Below are 15,729 nucleotides of genomic sequence, written 5' to 3'. Positions count from 1 at the left end.
CCTTTTTGAAACAGTGCCCCTCTTTTGTTCATCTAGTTAGTGTTGAATGTTGAGTGTTTATCCTATTAATCTCATCTTATTATCTCACTAACTCATTATCTAACACTCACCTTAACATGTCTTGGCACCACACAGGGTGAAATCCCCAGCTGTAAGGGACATTTAACAACACGGCGTATTGTAATTTATTTTGTAATTGTAGATTGTAAGTTTAGACTATTATGAAAGTAATAGATTAGATTAGGCTTTTTTCCTTCTCTTTGCTTCCTGTTTAGGCAACTTCCACTAGACACCTAAGACTATTTTATCATCAAAAACTACATCCAAAGAACTACCTAAAACATAATGTTAATGTTAACATCTTTCTTTTTCTATCATGCCCGCTTCATTGTGCAAAGTGCAACATGTTTAGCTATTCTTCTTTCATTGTTAGTGACAGTTTTATCTGTGAGAAATGTAGATTAATTGCTAGTCTGATAGAGAAGATTCTAGTGCTAGAGGTGCGTATCCAGACTGTAGAAAGTTTTAGACCTATCAAGGAATTAGAAGTACAAGCTCTGGATGCCTTAGGCAAAGTTAGCATGCCTTCAACTCTGGCACTACAACACTCGCAGTGGGGAAAATGGGTAACATTATAGCCTAATAGCTGAGCTTCAGTTCACCCATGGGAGCACCACACCTCTCCCATTTGCATGTCCATCAGGTTTGTTCCACTGTTGAAAGCCTGTTGAAAGAGCTCTGCTTATGTGAGACACTATTTTGCAACATGTGAAATTGACTAGGCTTTTAGGGATACCAGCAGCAGTAGTTAGCTGTATACCAGGGGCCAGGGCACTGGACATTGCAGGTAATCTTAAAGTCTTAGGCAAGCAGAGGTTCTCTGAGATAGTTATTCACGTAGGACCTAACAATATATGCCTTAGCCAGTCAAAAATTATTAAAAAATGCTGAAGTATGTTCTGGTCCCATCCCAGTGGGTGTGGCGATATAATGTACAGCTGGTTATCTTCGCTGAACTGTTGGATGTCCAAGTGGTGCTCTCAAAACAATGTGGGGTTTATAGATATTTGGAACACATTCAAGGGCAAGTCTGGCCTTTTATCCACCCTACCAGGGAGGGCTCTGCTCTCCTTTCCTGTAACATAAGCCATAGTCTTATGACAGACCTAGTTAATCTATGACAATTGAGAGTGGAGGCCAGGCAGCAGACAAAGAGGCTAAAACAACCCTCTGATGGTCACCACGTGACATCTCCCGAGGTTCATCATAGCGACACTGTGTCTGTTCCCTGAGCTAAGTAGAAATACAGAAAACAAAGAAAAACGTCTTAATAACATAATTAGTATTAAAGTAACTGATTCAGAGAAAACTGCCTCAACCTTTCATCTAAGGTTGGGTTTACTAAGTGTTAGAGTCATAAAATCTAAAACACTCATGATAAATAAAATCCTGACAGATCATAGATTTAATGTACTTTGTCTAACAGAAACCCAGATCAAGCCAAATGAGTACATAGCTTTAAACTAAGTGTGTCCTTCTGGCTACGGATATGTATGCCACCCTCATCTAACTTGCTGTGGAACTTTCTCTCACTTAATCCTGACAAAACAGAGGGGCTTCTCTTAGGCCCATAGACAGTTAGGTCCTTGCTCTCTAATTACTCAGTGAACCTCAATGGTCTCTCAATCACATCTTCTCTAACAGTTAAAGATCTTGGAGTAATTATGGATCTCAGTATCTCATTCAAAGCACATGTAAATAATATTTCTAGGAATGCCTTTCTCCACCTTAGGAACATTGAACATACTCTCCTCACATGATGCAGAAAAGCTAGTCCATGCATTTATTACTTCAAGATTAGAATACTGCAATGCCTTACTATCTGGCTGTACCATTAAGTGTCTAGACAAGCTAAAGCTGGTTCAAAATGCAGCAACCAGAGTTTTTACAAGAACTAGAAAATTTGATCACATCACTCCTATCTTAGCTACTTACATTGGCTCCCAGTAAAATTTCATATTGATTATAAAATACTTCTAATGACCTACAAAGCACTGAATAGTCATGCCCCACAGTATCTTAGAGTGCTCCTGGTGCATTACAACCTACCACGTCTGCTTAAATCAAAAGGTGCAGGCTCTTTACTAGTACCAGGTATAAGAGAATCTACCACAGGGGACAGAGCCTTTTCTTATAAAGCTCCCACACTATGGAATATCCTTCCTGCAAATGTTTGAGACTCAGACACAGTCTCAATATTTAAGGCTAGGCTGAAAACATATCTGTACAGTCAGGCATTTTATTTACTTATTCCCATTTTAGGTAAAGGTGTAAATCTGAGGGTCCATGAGCATTGAGAGTTATGGTAAACTGGGATATAAAATAGAGTATAGAGTGACACTGCAGTAAGTGCAATGAGGCACTGCAAGTGGCTGTGTGGAGTTCAGAAGGGTCACAGTCTCAGGAAGAACCTCTTTCTGAGCCTGCTGGTGCAGTAGTGGAGGCTCCTGTAACACCTTCATGGTTGATGGTTTCTTGCCCCACCCAGGCTTTGCTTGTGTTAAATGTTCTGGTAACTGGGTGCCTGTGATGCATTGGGCAGTTTTCACCACCCGCTGGAGCGCTTTGTGGTCTCATGCTGAACAGTTGCCATATCACACTGATGTGTGGCTTGTATGCTCCCAGTGGTACAGCAGTAAAGGTCCATCTGAATCCCTGGACACAGGTGAGCTTTCTTGAGGCGCCATAGGAAGTAAAGATGCTGTTGCCCCTTTTTAATTATGGTTGAGGAGTTCATGTACTAGGTGAGCTCAACCATGATGTAGATATCAAGGAACATGAATCCAGACACGTGCTCTACTATAGATCCTTTGATGCAGATGGGGGTGTGTGCCTGGCTCCTATCCCTTCTAATGTCCACAATGTTCTCCTTGGTGATTCTGAGTGTTGCATGCTAGGCTGTTGCAATCACACCATGCACACGGGCGTCTTCTAATTATCACAGTACTCACAGGTAACTTCAAACTGTCTTTGATCACCCTGGAGCTGATCATTGGCTGAGTCTTTGCCATTCTGGCTATTATTCGACCCATTCGAATGGTAGTCTTCATTTTTCTTCCATGTTTCTCTGGTTTTGCTGTCCATTTTAAAGCATTGGTGATCATTTTAGTGGAGCAGCCTATCATGTTCTGCACTTCTTTATACGTTTTCCCCTCTCCAATCAATGTTTTAATCAGAGTATGCTGTTCTTTTGAACAATGTCTGGATCAACCCATTTTTCTCAGGTTTTCAGAGTGAAATGCATGTACAACATGTGTTGGCTTCATCCTTAAATAAGGGCCACCTGATTGACATCTGTTTTTCACAGAATGAATGACCTCACTAATTGAACTCCACACTGCTATTATTTTGAACACGCCTGCTTCAATTAATTATTCAATTACCCAAACTCAGGAGCATGCATATCATGAATGTTGGGTCTGATGGTTTTCTATGACTCTTCTACACCTACTGGTAAGTTATTTGCCATGTAGTAATATTATTTCTATCAAAAAAAAGTGATTGATCTGGTTAGTCATGTTGGACTTCTATTATTTTGAACACAACTGTAGGCAGATACGGTTTCAAGTGTGAAAGAACTAGTCTTTTGAAGCATTTGGAGATGATGGGGGTGAGTGCAACAGGGTGGAAGTCATTCTAGGCAGAAGCAGTCAAATGCTTTGGCACTCGCACAATGGTGGGGGTCTTGAAACTAGTTGGAACAACTACCTGGCCCAGGGACAGAATGAAAATGTCAGTGAAGACCCAGCCAGCTCTAAGCACCCAGATAGGTATTCCATCAGGGCCAGCTGGGTTCCATGCATTCACCTTGCACAGAGTGCGGCATATATCCATGGTGGACAGTGTAAGTGGCTGTTCATCCAGTGGTAGATCTGTACTGAAGAAGACCTCTTTGTTTCCCTTGTCAAAGTGAGCATAAAAGTGGTTGAGCTCATTGAAGAGTTACAATTGTTAGAGGGCACTGTACTAGGTGGTTTGGAGTCAAGTTCAAGTTCAAGTTTGGTTTATTTGTCACATACATAGTCATGCACAGTATAACTTGCAGTGAAATGGTTTGAGAGTGCTCTGTCCAAACTGAGGGGAAAAAAAAACAAAAACAAAAAAAAAACAGGGGTGTATAGGGAAATATATATCTATATATATACAAAATATATTAACAATGTATGTACAATATATGTATAATATGTTTATATACACAATGTACAATGTATATATGGATATGTATAAATGTATGTACACAATGTACAGTTCCAGCTTACAATTGAATATTTACCGTTACATGGTGGTGGTGGTCCTCACAGTTTATCAGTTTCCCTGATTCAGGGCCTGAATGGCCTGTGGGAAGAAACTCCTCTTTAGTCTCTTTGTCTTGGTCATCAGGGAGCAAAAGTGCTTCCCTGACCTCAACAGACAGAAGAGCCTATTGTTGGGATGGGTGGGGTCCTTCACAATCCTCCTGGCCTTGGTCTGGTACCGCTTGTAATAGATGCTCTGCAGGTCAGGAAGTTCCGTATGAGTGATGCACTTTGCTGAACGCACCATCCTTTGGAGTGCTTGTCTGTCCTGCTTGGTGCTGTTCCCAAACCAGACTGTGATGTTCCCCATGAGGATGCTTTCAATAGTGCAGGTGTAGAAGTTCCACAGTACCTTGGAGGGCAGTCTGAAGTCTCTTAGGCGTCTGAGGTAGTAAAGACGCTGATGAGCCTTCTTTGCCCGGGAGTTGGTGTGGCGGGACCAGGACAGGTCCTGCGAGATGTGAACATCAAGGTACCTGAAACTATCTACTCTCTCCACCATGGTTCCACTGATCCTCACAGGTTGGTAGTGCTACTCCTGCTTCTTGCTGCAATCCACGATCAACTCCTTTGTCTTGCTGACGTTTAGGAGATTATTTTCCTGGCACCAGTTTTCCAGGTGTTTAATCTCCTCCAGGTAGGCCCTCTCATCCTTGTCCGAGATCAGGCCCATGAGGATGGTATCGTCAGCAAACTTGACAATGATGGTGGAGCTGGAAGTGGCTGTGCAGTCGTAGGTTTACAGTGAGTAGAGCAGGGGGCTTAGGACACATCCCTGAGGAGCTCCAGTGCTGAGGGTGAGGGTGGATGTGACACAGTTGCCCACCTGTACTGATTGTGGTCTGTCTGTTAAGAAGTTGGAGATCCAGTCGCACAGGGATGTATGCAGTCCTAGATCCTCCAACTTAGTAGTGAATAGGGAGAGGATGATGGTGTTAAATGCTGAACTGTAGTCTACAAACAGCATTTTAACATAATTACCCCTCCCTTTGTCCAGGTGGGTCAGTGTGGTGTGGAGTAGATGTGCAATTGCATCATCAGTGGAGCGGTTGTGGCGGTATGCAAACTGCAGTGGGTCCATGGATGCTGGCAGTGAAGATGTGATGAAATCTCTGACTAGTTTTTCAAAGCACTTCATCACGAATGATGTGAGGGCAACAGGGTGGTAGTCATTGAGGCTGGAGGGTCGAGGTTTCTTCGGGACGGGGACGATGGTGGAATGCTTGAAGCTGGATGGAACAATACCGGAGCTAGCTGGTCTGCGCAGGCTTTGAGGACTCTCCTGCAGATACCATCTGGTCCTGCCACCTTCCTGGTATTCACTCTTTTAAACACTCTCCTCACGTCACTCTCCATGATGATGAGAGGGCGCTGTTCAATGGTGGGCTCTGCGCATGCGCCATTGGCTGCGCCAATAGCACCATTAGTGTTGTTAGCATAAGCGCTGTTAGCATTAGTGCTGCTAGATGTAGCCTCAAAGCGAGTGAAGAATGCGTTCAGCTCATTCGCCAGAGACTCATCCGCACTCATCAGTCCGGAGGGTGGGCTCCTGTAGTCCGTGATCATCCGTAGTCCCTGCCACAGGGATCTAGAGCAACTCTGCTGGAACTGTGTCTCTAGTTTCCTCTCATAGCACCGCTTCACCTCCCTCACTGCCCTGCGCACTCCGTATGCTGCAGACCTTTACTCGTTCATGTTCCCACTGATGATCCCCGCGTTGTAGGCAGCAGTGTGAGAGTTCAGAGCCTCGCAGATGGTTTTGTCCACCCAGGGTTTCTGGTTGGGAAACTTCTTGATGGTGGTTCTTGGAATCGTGTCATCCACCAGTTTCCCAATAAACCCTACTACTGCCTCTGTAAACTCACTGACATCATCAGTGCTGCGCCAGAACATGTCCCAGTCTGCGTCATCCAGAGCGTCCTTCAGAGTGTCCACCGATTGGTCTGTCCAGCGTGCGACCTTCCTCTGAACCAGAGCTTCCCGTTTCAGCCGTTGTTTATATTGTGGTAGGAGGAAGATGGCGGTGTGGTCCGACTTACCAAACGGTGGATGAGCTAGTGCCTTGTAGCTGTCCTTGTATGGGGTGTAGCAGTGATCTAGTGTCCTATTTCCCCTGGTGGGGAAGGTTACTTGCTGGTAAACGTTGGGCACTGCACGCTTGAGGTTAGCGTTGTTGAAATCCCCAACCACGATATGTGCAGCGTCCCGGTGTTGTGCCTGAAACTGTGTGAGAGCCTCATGAAGTTCCCACAGTGCAGTGTCCATGTTGGCCTGAGGTGGGATGTACACGGTGTTTATGATGACCGAATTGAACTCCCGAGGAAGGTAGAAAAGACGAAACTTGAGGGCGAGCAGCTCCAGGTTGGGTGAGCAGGAGCGGGCGAGAGTAACAACATTGGTACTGTTGCACCAGCTGTTGTTTACCATCACACATACTCCACCACCTCTCAACTTCCCTGAATCTGCCGTCCTGTCCATGCGGTGAACCGCGAAGAACTCGGCCAGCTGGATGGCGTGGTTTGGTACCGCTGTGTTCAGCCACGACTCGATGAAGCAGAGGAGGTTGCAGTCAGTGATGGGACAGTGGTAGTTCAGTGGCTAAGGTACTTGACTAGGAATTTGTAAGGTTTTCTGTTCAAGCCCCACCACCAAGTTATCACTGTTGGCCTAGCAACAACAGCCATGAAGCAGCACTATCTTGGGGCTTGCTACCATTGCCTGACTTTCCTCTTCCTTCTTAATAAATGCAGGAACCTTCTACCAGCCATTCTACCATTCTTTTGCTTAAATTCAGTCATAATTTTAAGTCGCTTTGGATAAAGTGTTATCTAAATGCTGAAATTGATTGACTGTATGCCTTGCCACATATGCTGGGAGTTGGAGGAGTTGATCTGCTCTTCAACCGACTGTTTGTAGCTGTGTATGTCCTTTGAGATACCTGACTTTTCTGATGTTGGCTCTAGCTGAGCTGTAAGCTTCCTGGTCCCCAGACCTGAAGGCACCATCTCTTGCATTGAGCAGGGGCACCTCTTTGTTCATTGTTATCTGTTTATTATTTTTGTGTTGTCACTCTGTCCATACATCTGTTGATGTGTTCCAGGACAGAGTTGATATAAATATCAATGTCAATGTGAAAATCTTTGGTGGCCCAGGCTGCAAACACACTCCAATGTGTGTATTAGAATTGGTGCTGAAGAGAGACAATAGCCCCTTCCATCCAGATCTTGACAGTCCTTGTGAGTTTCACATGTTAATAGTCCTAGTAAATGATATTTGGACTGCAAGCAGCTTGATGGTTGCATGTTTTGCCTTTCAGTACTAGGGTCTCAGGTTCATGGCACTACCTGGGTGGAGTTTCTATGTTCACCCCATGTCTGCATGGGTTTCCTCTGGGGTATCCAGTTTCCTTCCACAGTCCAAAAAAATGGAGGTTAGGTTAATTGGCTATCCTAAATAAACTGTCCTGGTCTGTGTGTTTGTGATTGTGTGTGTCTGCATGTCTAATAAAGTTGTCAGAAGGTGTGCACGAATGATTGTATGTCTGTATGCCTAGTGCTGGATGGTGCTCTGTCTTGGGTGCACCTGATTGAGTCACTCAGGGGGCTAAGGTTTCTGATTGAGAGTACGCAGTGTGCAATTGGCTGTTGCTTCTTACCAGCGTGTGACTGGATGTAAAAGCTGTGTGTGTTAATTATAAAGCAACCTTGGGTTTCTTGAAAGTTGCTATATAAATTCATATTTATATTTTGTCATTATATTAAAGTCATTTTGTGCCTTACACACAGAAAAATCTCCAAAAGATTTCATGACCAAAAGCAGTTTCTATTGTTTTATTTAAAGCTCTCTTTGAATCTGAGGCAGAGCAACATCCACTTCAGCCTTTTACTCAAACTCTATGGCAAAGTGACACCACTTAAAGTAAAATCACATATTTTGAAATTACACTGAAATTACACAGCAGGTGTAAATATTTAATCCTCAGGACAGGCATAGAAAATATTCTCACTTATTTATATAATTTAGAAGATGACCATTATAGCTGATTATAAATGTTCTTGTTAACATTACTGTGATATCTTGACAGAGAATCAAGGCATGAGTGCAGAAGTCAAGCTTATTTATTAAAAGACAAAGCAAAAAGCATGAAAACAACACAAAGCAGTCCTCTGGGACAAGGAGAAGACAACCAGGTATTAATCTTTGGCAGGACTAATATGAAGCGACCCAGGGATGGACAAGCAGTGTGGGAAATAAATCAATAAGTGGGTGATTAGGGGCAGGGAAATGATTGGGCGCTGAAGTGTGTGTACTCTGACTGGGTGGTAACTGGGACATGACAGTACCATGCCCTCCTGGAAAAGCCTTCCGAAGACTGGCTGGTAAGTAGTGGGCTTAGTAAGCACTGATTTGACTGGACAGAGTCCAGAGTGACTCAGGACTGGGACATACAGCCGGTGGTGGGTAGGGCATTGGAGCTAAAGGACTTGGAGCTAAAGGTCCAGATAAGATGTCTGGTGTGTTCTGAAAAAGTTCTGCCAAATCCAACCTGATAGTTCTGAATTTTTAATTCATTTTACAGGAGGATGTGACATAGGAGGCAAGGCAGAATGCAGAGGCAATGCAGAGCCATTATTAAATAAAACACAAAGAATGATGCTATGCTTAGCAAGACAAACAAGAAAGCACAGAATGCACTGGAGATACATGTGAAACATGGGCTCAAACATTGACAAAGGACAATCACAGAACAGGACCTTAAATACATACACTAAAATGGACAATAACGAAGGACAGGTATGACACATGATTGACTAACAAGGGAGGGGTGTGGTGATGAGGAGACACACACACGCGTGCGTACATGTACACACACACACAATGTGTGACGTTTGTGGCATGGAGGAAGCGAAAGGCGAGGTTGCAACAAAGTGCTCTTTATTTTCCATCGTTCCAGAGAGATGGAAGCACAAAACAAACATAAACAGTGGCTCAAAAGGTAGCGTGAATTCACAGACGTGGCTGGTGCCTTAGGTCCGCTAATGTGTAGCCACGTCTTTTGGTCTCTGCGGGTTTAAATAGGCAGAGTTTGAGTTATGTACAGATGAACACCATTAGAAGTTTGGTGATTGTGAGCGGGGCAGGTAAGGGGCCGTGCAGTGACAGGGGATTCCAGCAGCAGAAGAACAGCTAAATCCTGCCCATGGACAGGACAGGACCCCTGTGGGGCGATGATGCTTAGCAACAACAGCCATAAAACAGCACTATCTCAGGGCTTGCTACCATTGCCTGACCATCAAACTTTCCTCTCCCTTCTTCATAAATCTAGATTGAAATGCAGGAACCTTCTACCAGCCTGTTTACACATCATATATATGTTTCTTATATGTGCATCTTACAGAAATAAGCTCTACAAAGTAATAGCAGTTCAATATATGTACTGTGTTCACTATGACCACGAATGAGCAAGTAATAAGTAATAAGCAAGTAATGTGTTTGCTTCTATTATTTTGGTAATTTGTCCATTGTTTTCTTTTCTTATTCTCTTCATTACATGTTGCTTACCTCATGCTTATTGTGAACAAAATTGTTAACCACTTGTAGTTGTGTTACTAAAAATGGGACAATTAGACAAAATATATTAAAGTTAGTATTCTAGCTTCAAGCAGGAAAGGATTGAAAGTGGCTGTTTCATCACTTTGTATATTTCACTTGTTTGCACTCCATAATTAAAACAAGGGATACTAAAAGTGTACTAAATATTCATGAACCCTCCTTGGCAGGTACCAAGTGCTATAAATTAGAACTCGGCTATCCGGGAGCATCTGGTCTATGCTAAGATGTCATACCGGTAAAAAAAAACCCTGCTATGTTGTATTGTGTATAGGTTTACATGCAAAGGCAGCTAGCTCTCTGACTGAGCTAGCTTCGGGAATCCACTGGATCAAGGAAAGCTGGGTCGTCTCATCGTCCATCGGCTCCATGTCACACATGCATGCTTGTGAATCAGCAATGCAATAGAAAGGGGACTCTGCACTTTGCCAAATGGTTCAACCTGGTTGATTCAAAGCTTAAGGCCTGCATATCTCACATGTCATCAGTCAGTACCAGCAGAGGTAATGTAATGTCTATGCATTACAAATGAATACAATTGAATTTCTTCCTCCTATCTGTTAAGTGGCCTGCTCAGCCTTAGTTATTCCCTCTCACATGTTAGTTTAATAATTTTTGCCACCTTTATTATTAATATATTCCTCAAATTTGTTAATGCATTTTTCATTTCCTCACTCCAAGAGGGGTATTCCTAATAGATATAAATAGGTATTCCTATTCCAGCTACCTCCAAAGTGTAAGGTTGGTCTTCCGGAGCCAGGTGAATGGGAACAGTAAGACCAAAGCCAGAAATAAGTATGGCCTGCCAGTCAGCAGTTGCCCAACAGGTACAATAAGCTGGCCAAGAGAAAAGTTGGAAGCTGCCAGTATCAAGACCAGAAAATTCCATACAATGCATGGAGTAGATCCAACATCCAAAAGCTGCAGAAGCTCCTGGCTGCCAGAAGGAGGGGGAAGGGGTCTATAAGGCGTAAGATCTACTGTCCAGGGTGAGACATTAAAGGATCTTTAATACATCCAAGCAACAGCCCTTTAGGATGAACTGGGGGACATAGTCACCGTGGAAACATAGGAATTACTGTAGCAAAAATACATACATTTATGGTAATAATCCATAAATGTATGAATTTTTGCTACAGTAATTCCTAGGGGGCACCACCCTGCATGGAAACCATTATCAGTTATTACTGATTAATGTAATGGCCTGAAGGCCACAGGGCTAGGAACAGGACGCACAGACTCTCTCGATGCAGACAGATAGTTATGTACGTCACTTCCACTGTTGACCTAAGCATTGAGCCTTTAGGGAAAAGGTCTTTAGCATTTTGCCAGAAGAAATAATAGATAGTCAGTGAGAATTAAGATAATTTGGTTCATGTTAACCTAACCTGAATTCAGATGTTGAATTTGGGTATTTGTATTTGTTTCAAAAGATGTATTTTATGACAAAATACAAATCAAACATATTTCTTTCTTCAAAAAAAAAAAAAGTTTAATTGCAGTTCTATTTACAACCAATGATCATAAGCAATAATCAAAGAGGTTATTCAAAGAGGCAAATTGATCATATCTGAAATTAGGCAACATACTGAAGCAAATTAATAAGACAAAAGGAACAAATTATATAAACTTCAAAACATTTCATAAAACTCATCTTGAAAAAGAAAGTCAGCATTTTATATTTAGAGATATGAATGTGAATCAATAAATTATAAATAAATAGGCAACTACCAAACTATTTGTAAAATGCCAAAATACCAAACAGCAATGAAACATCAAACCATACATTCAGTTTTACGATCCTGCATGCTGTCATTTGTTATAAAATATTCTAGACAAAGTAAAGTTCAAACAACCAAAACATGGTTAAGAACAGAAAATAATTCCCATTTAAATGAGGCATATGTTCATATATCAATATATGTATATTTTTGTTTATAAATAATAAATATTTGGCATTAATACATCCTCATTATTGTTTTTAACTATTGAAAAACATTTTAATCTAAACCAGTCTTCAGAATCTCATGTTCCATTCCACAGTTCATGAGAGGTCTTGTTTTTTTCTAACCACTAAACATTAAATATCTTTTCAAACAAAGTTTAAATAAAAACACTCTCCTCAGCAGAGAATATAAGAGAGCAAAAAAAGAAAAAAGAAAAAAAAAAGAAAAACAAGAACCTTTTTTTAAACCTAATTTTCCCCCAATGGTTATGGTTAGCAACTGAGGGCAAACCAGGAGGGAAACAAAGAGTAAACTTTATCCAATCTGCCTGGACTGCCTAGCACCCACCTGAACTGATCAGAAAACTGTTATCTTGCCTATGACCAGGTTCTGCAGGCCTCAGACCAAAGAGAACTCAGCATTCCTGTACTGTGTTTAAGGCCTTGCTCTTCCATATGCACCCTTTGTAAGAGTTTCTGAGAGAAAAGCAAGAACAGTGAGTTCTCTTTGTGCCAATCATGGGCCAAGTGTATTGTGAAACTCTTCAGTTAAGGTTATTGCTAAACAGGCACTGGGGATGCTGGTCTGCACCCATGCCTTTACAGTCCCGACCATGGCCACCCAGTGGACTGAAGCACTCTGATTGTTTACAAATGAAACTGTCCATGAAAAAGAAAACAGCACATCCATGACTGATGAAAGAAAAACATGTAATATATATTAGGATTTCTGATATTTTTAATCATTATGAAATAAATGGCATGATCTAAAAGCCAGCTATGGTCATTTGTAGAAATACCATTTAAAACATGACATGCTTGAGATGAATTGTGTTTGTTGATTGTCCATATCAAGTAATATGGTAACATTAAAGCCCTCTGATAAGAACCTGTCTGGACAGCAGTCATAAGATAATATCCACGACTGTTTATAGCATTCTTTATGACAAGCCTAAACTGCTGTCTTGTCATACTCATGTCAAAGAGTGTAAGAATAAAATAACCCCCAAAATTTGCAGATTTAAATCCAACATGTCACTGCAATGGATTAAGCACCAGGAATAGCTTTTCAGGGCTTCAATGGATGATAGCTTCATTATTATGCCCCTTTTCTTTGAGAAAGGATCATAAATACATTATATGTAAATAATAGTGAACAAAATAAGAACATCATTCATAAAATTGACAAATTGATCCTGAAAAGAAAGATTGGAGCCTAACCATTTTCTGTTACATTAAATGGGTGTCCAATCAAAGCAGAGAAAGGTGTAATACAGGTATTCATTTCTGCACATGAACTTTGGATCATGTGTGGGCATAGAACAAGCTATAAGAAAATAATAATAATAGACATAAATAAGCGCAAAAAAAAAACATTTTTTGTGACAGTAGTGTAAATATGATATTTTGTGTGTTGGTTTTTTGAGGGGAGCAGGGCCAGTATGTTGATTAATGTTTATTAGATTTTATTTGCCCAAACTCATGGGCACATACTAATATGTGCTTGGGGCTGGTTTGGGTTAACAGCAGTACCTTTTCTTAGTCACATGGGCCAGTGAATCCAACTGAGTGAAAATGGCCTTACTTATTGCAGGCCGTAGGATCTGGTTGTGGGATTGAGTTTTACCAGTATAGGCTTGGCTATCCATAAAATCTTAGTTTTCTGAAAGGATATAGGAGGGGATATAGCTCTTGCATAAGCAAAGTGATACCACATTAGCCTAATTTATGAAGTTCCTTTTCAATCAAGCCTTTAAGTGACAATGAGTGGTATGTCTGGGAGAATATAACCACCTCTATGTAATGTATAATACTAAAAAGCATGTGCTCATAACTGTATAGACAATGCATGTGTTGTAAGAAGATGCATACATGCAGGACTTCTGAGATACGAGATACTGTATGAAAGCACCACAAGTTCTGTCTCAAACGTCACAGATCTTTGAGAAATATGTAACGTAAATGTATTGTGTAAATGTAAATATGTAACGTGAATGCATTTGGGAAGACTGCCTCTGCCCCACACCAAATGCTGTGTTCCATGCATCACACAAGCTTTGCATAAGAATGGTAATCGTTACCAGCACAGTCCTAGAGGCCTGGAGACCCAGGTGCTGGAAGCCCTTGTATTCGCCAGACTGATCCTAGGTAGCCATGTTCTCCTTCTAATGTCTGTACTGTTTCCTGGTGTAAATGAGTAGCGTGAATCTAACTGGTTCCATGCAGCACACAAAGACAGACTTCATAATCTGACTTCATAATCAGACTTCAATAATCTGACTTCAGAATTCTGCACGTTCAATGACAATGCCTTTCATTGTGTACTCCATAAGAACATATGCAGCCACCACAGACCACTCAACCACTGATGCTTAAAGGCTTTATTGAAGGTTTCCAAATCAGGCACTTTGCTATGCTTATACAAAATCTATACTTTAAAAGAAGGAAAATTATTGGGGCTAATTTGAAAGAAATGCTTAGAGCACAAGTTAGTTTGTTTAGAACCATTTAAATGCTTATCTTTTTTTTTCTGTTAAGGTTAGATTACACCAAAATTTCTGCAACAAATGTTGACCCAAAGTCAAGGTAAGATCATGATAGACTCCTGCTTAATGTGCAAAATGGTAGCTAACAGCTGATGGATAATTTCAGCTTCAAAGAGAGAAGTATTTTTTTATTATTTCATTTACTCATTGTGAAAAACGCTGCTAAACTCTGAATGTGTCCCAGTTAACATATGAATCCAGTCTTATGACCATCCATATTATTGCCATGGTTTTGTTTACAACTGTAAAGTTAAATGTTTGACTCCAAAAATTTTGGTTATTTTTTGGCTATCAGACAGTTAATCCAATATTTTTCCCAGTTTGTTTATATCTTCGACTTTAAACTTTGTGGAAACTATATTGAATTATATAACCAAGCATATAAGTGTTTTTGAAGTAAAAAACACAGTCTGATACATAGCTACTTTTTTAATAAAGATGGCATTCCTTTTCTTAACCCTTTATTATATCAAACTTATGATTCACTGCTCACGCACCCATCTACATTGCACCTTTAACTGAACACCAAGAATCTTTCACCAGTGCTGACCTCTTGGTGAGCAGGTCATTTGAAAGAAAAACAATGTAGGCATAGACAAATGAACATGCAGGTCCACATTGGTACACAACTACTTGTTAGTGCATTTTTATCCCTCCCTGTTGTACAAAACTAGACATGCTTGATGTAAGCCCCTCTCTAGACTCCCCGGGTTCCTGAAACATAGCCACTACTCAGCTTTTGAGCTGCTGCATAGGACAAAGGCATGACAAAGTGCTTGGGTAAGCCTGGAGATGCTCATAGAGATGCACACTCAGCCTTGGCTTAGAAAACCAAGGACTAAGATGTAATGTTACTGAACATCTGCCTGTGGTGTGATATGCTATTGCACTTTCTGTCAGTAATGGTACTGTGACAAAACATGGACTTCCATGCACTCCAAAGTTGTCCACAGACAGGCAACTGACACAGGACAGTGAAAAACTTGTAGCCCTAATGAATGTGCAAGAATAGTTGTAACACACACACACACACACACACACACACACACACACACACACACACACACACACACACACACACACACATGCATATACACATATCATTAATATACTGCACTGTCACTTTGTTCATACAAAGCATCTCAAAACATACCTTCAGCTCAGCAAGTTTGCCAAACAGAAATATAAAATGTGTCACTATTACAAAGACCCGCTTGATTATAAATAAGATAAATGAACATTAACCTGTGAGCGTCACCAGCCTCTCCAGTTG

Source organism: Electrophorus electricus, chromosome 3 (genome assembly GCF_013358815.1).
Source record: "Electrophorus electricus isolate fEleEle1 chromosome 3, fEleEle1.pri, whole genome shotgun sequence".
In the NCBI taxonomy this organism is placed as follows: Eukaryota; Metazoa; Chordata; class Actinopteri; order Gymnotiformes; family Gymnotidae; genus Electrophorus; species Electrophorus electricus.
The sequence above is the reverse complement of the archived record's forward strand: the minus strand, read 5'-3'. Positions refer to the sequence as shown.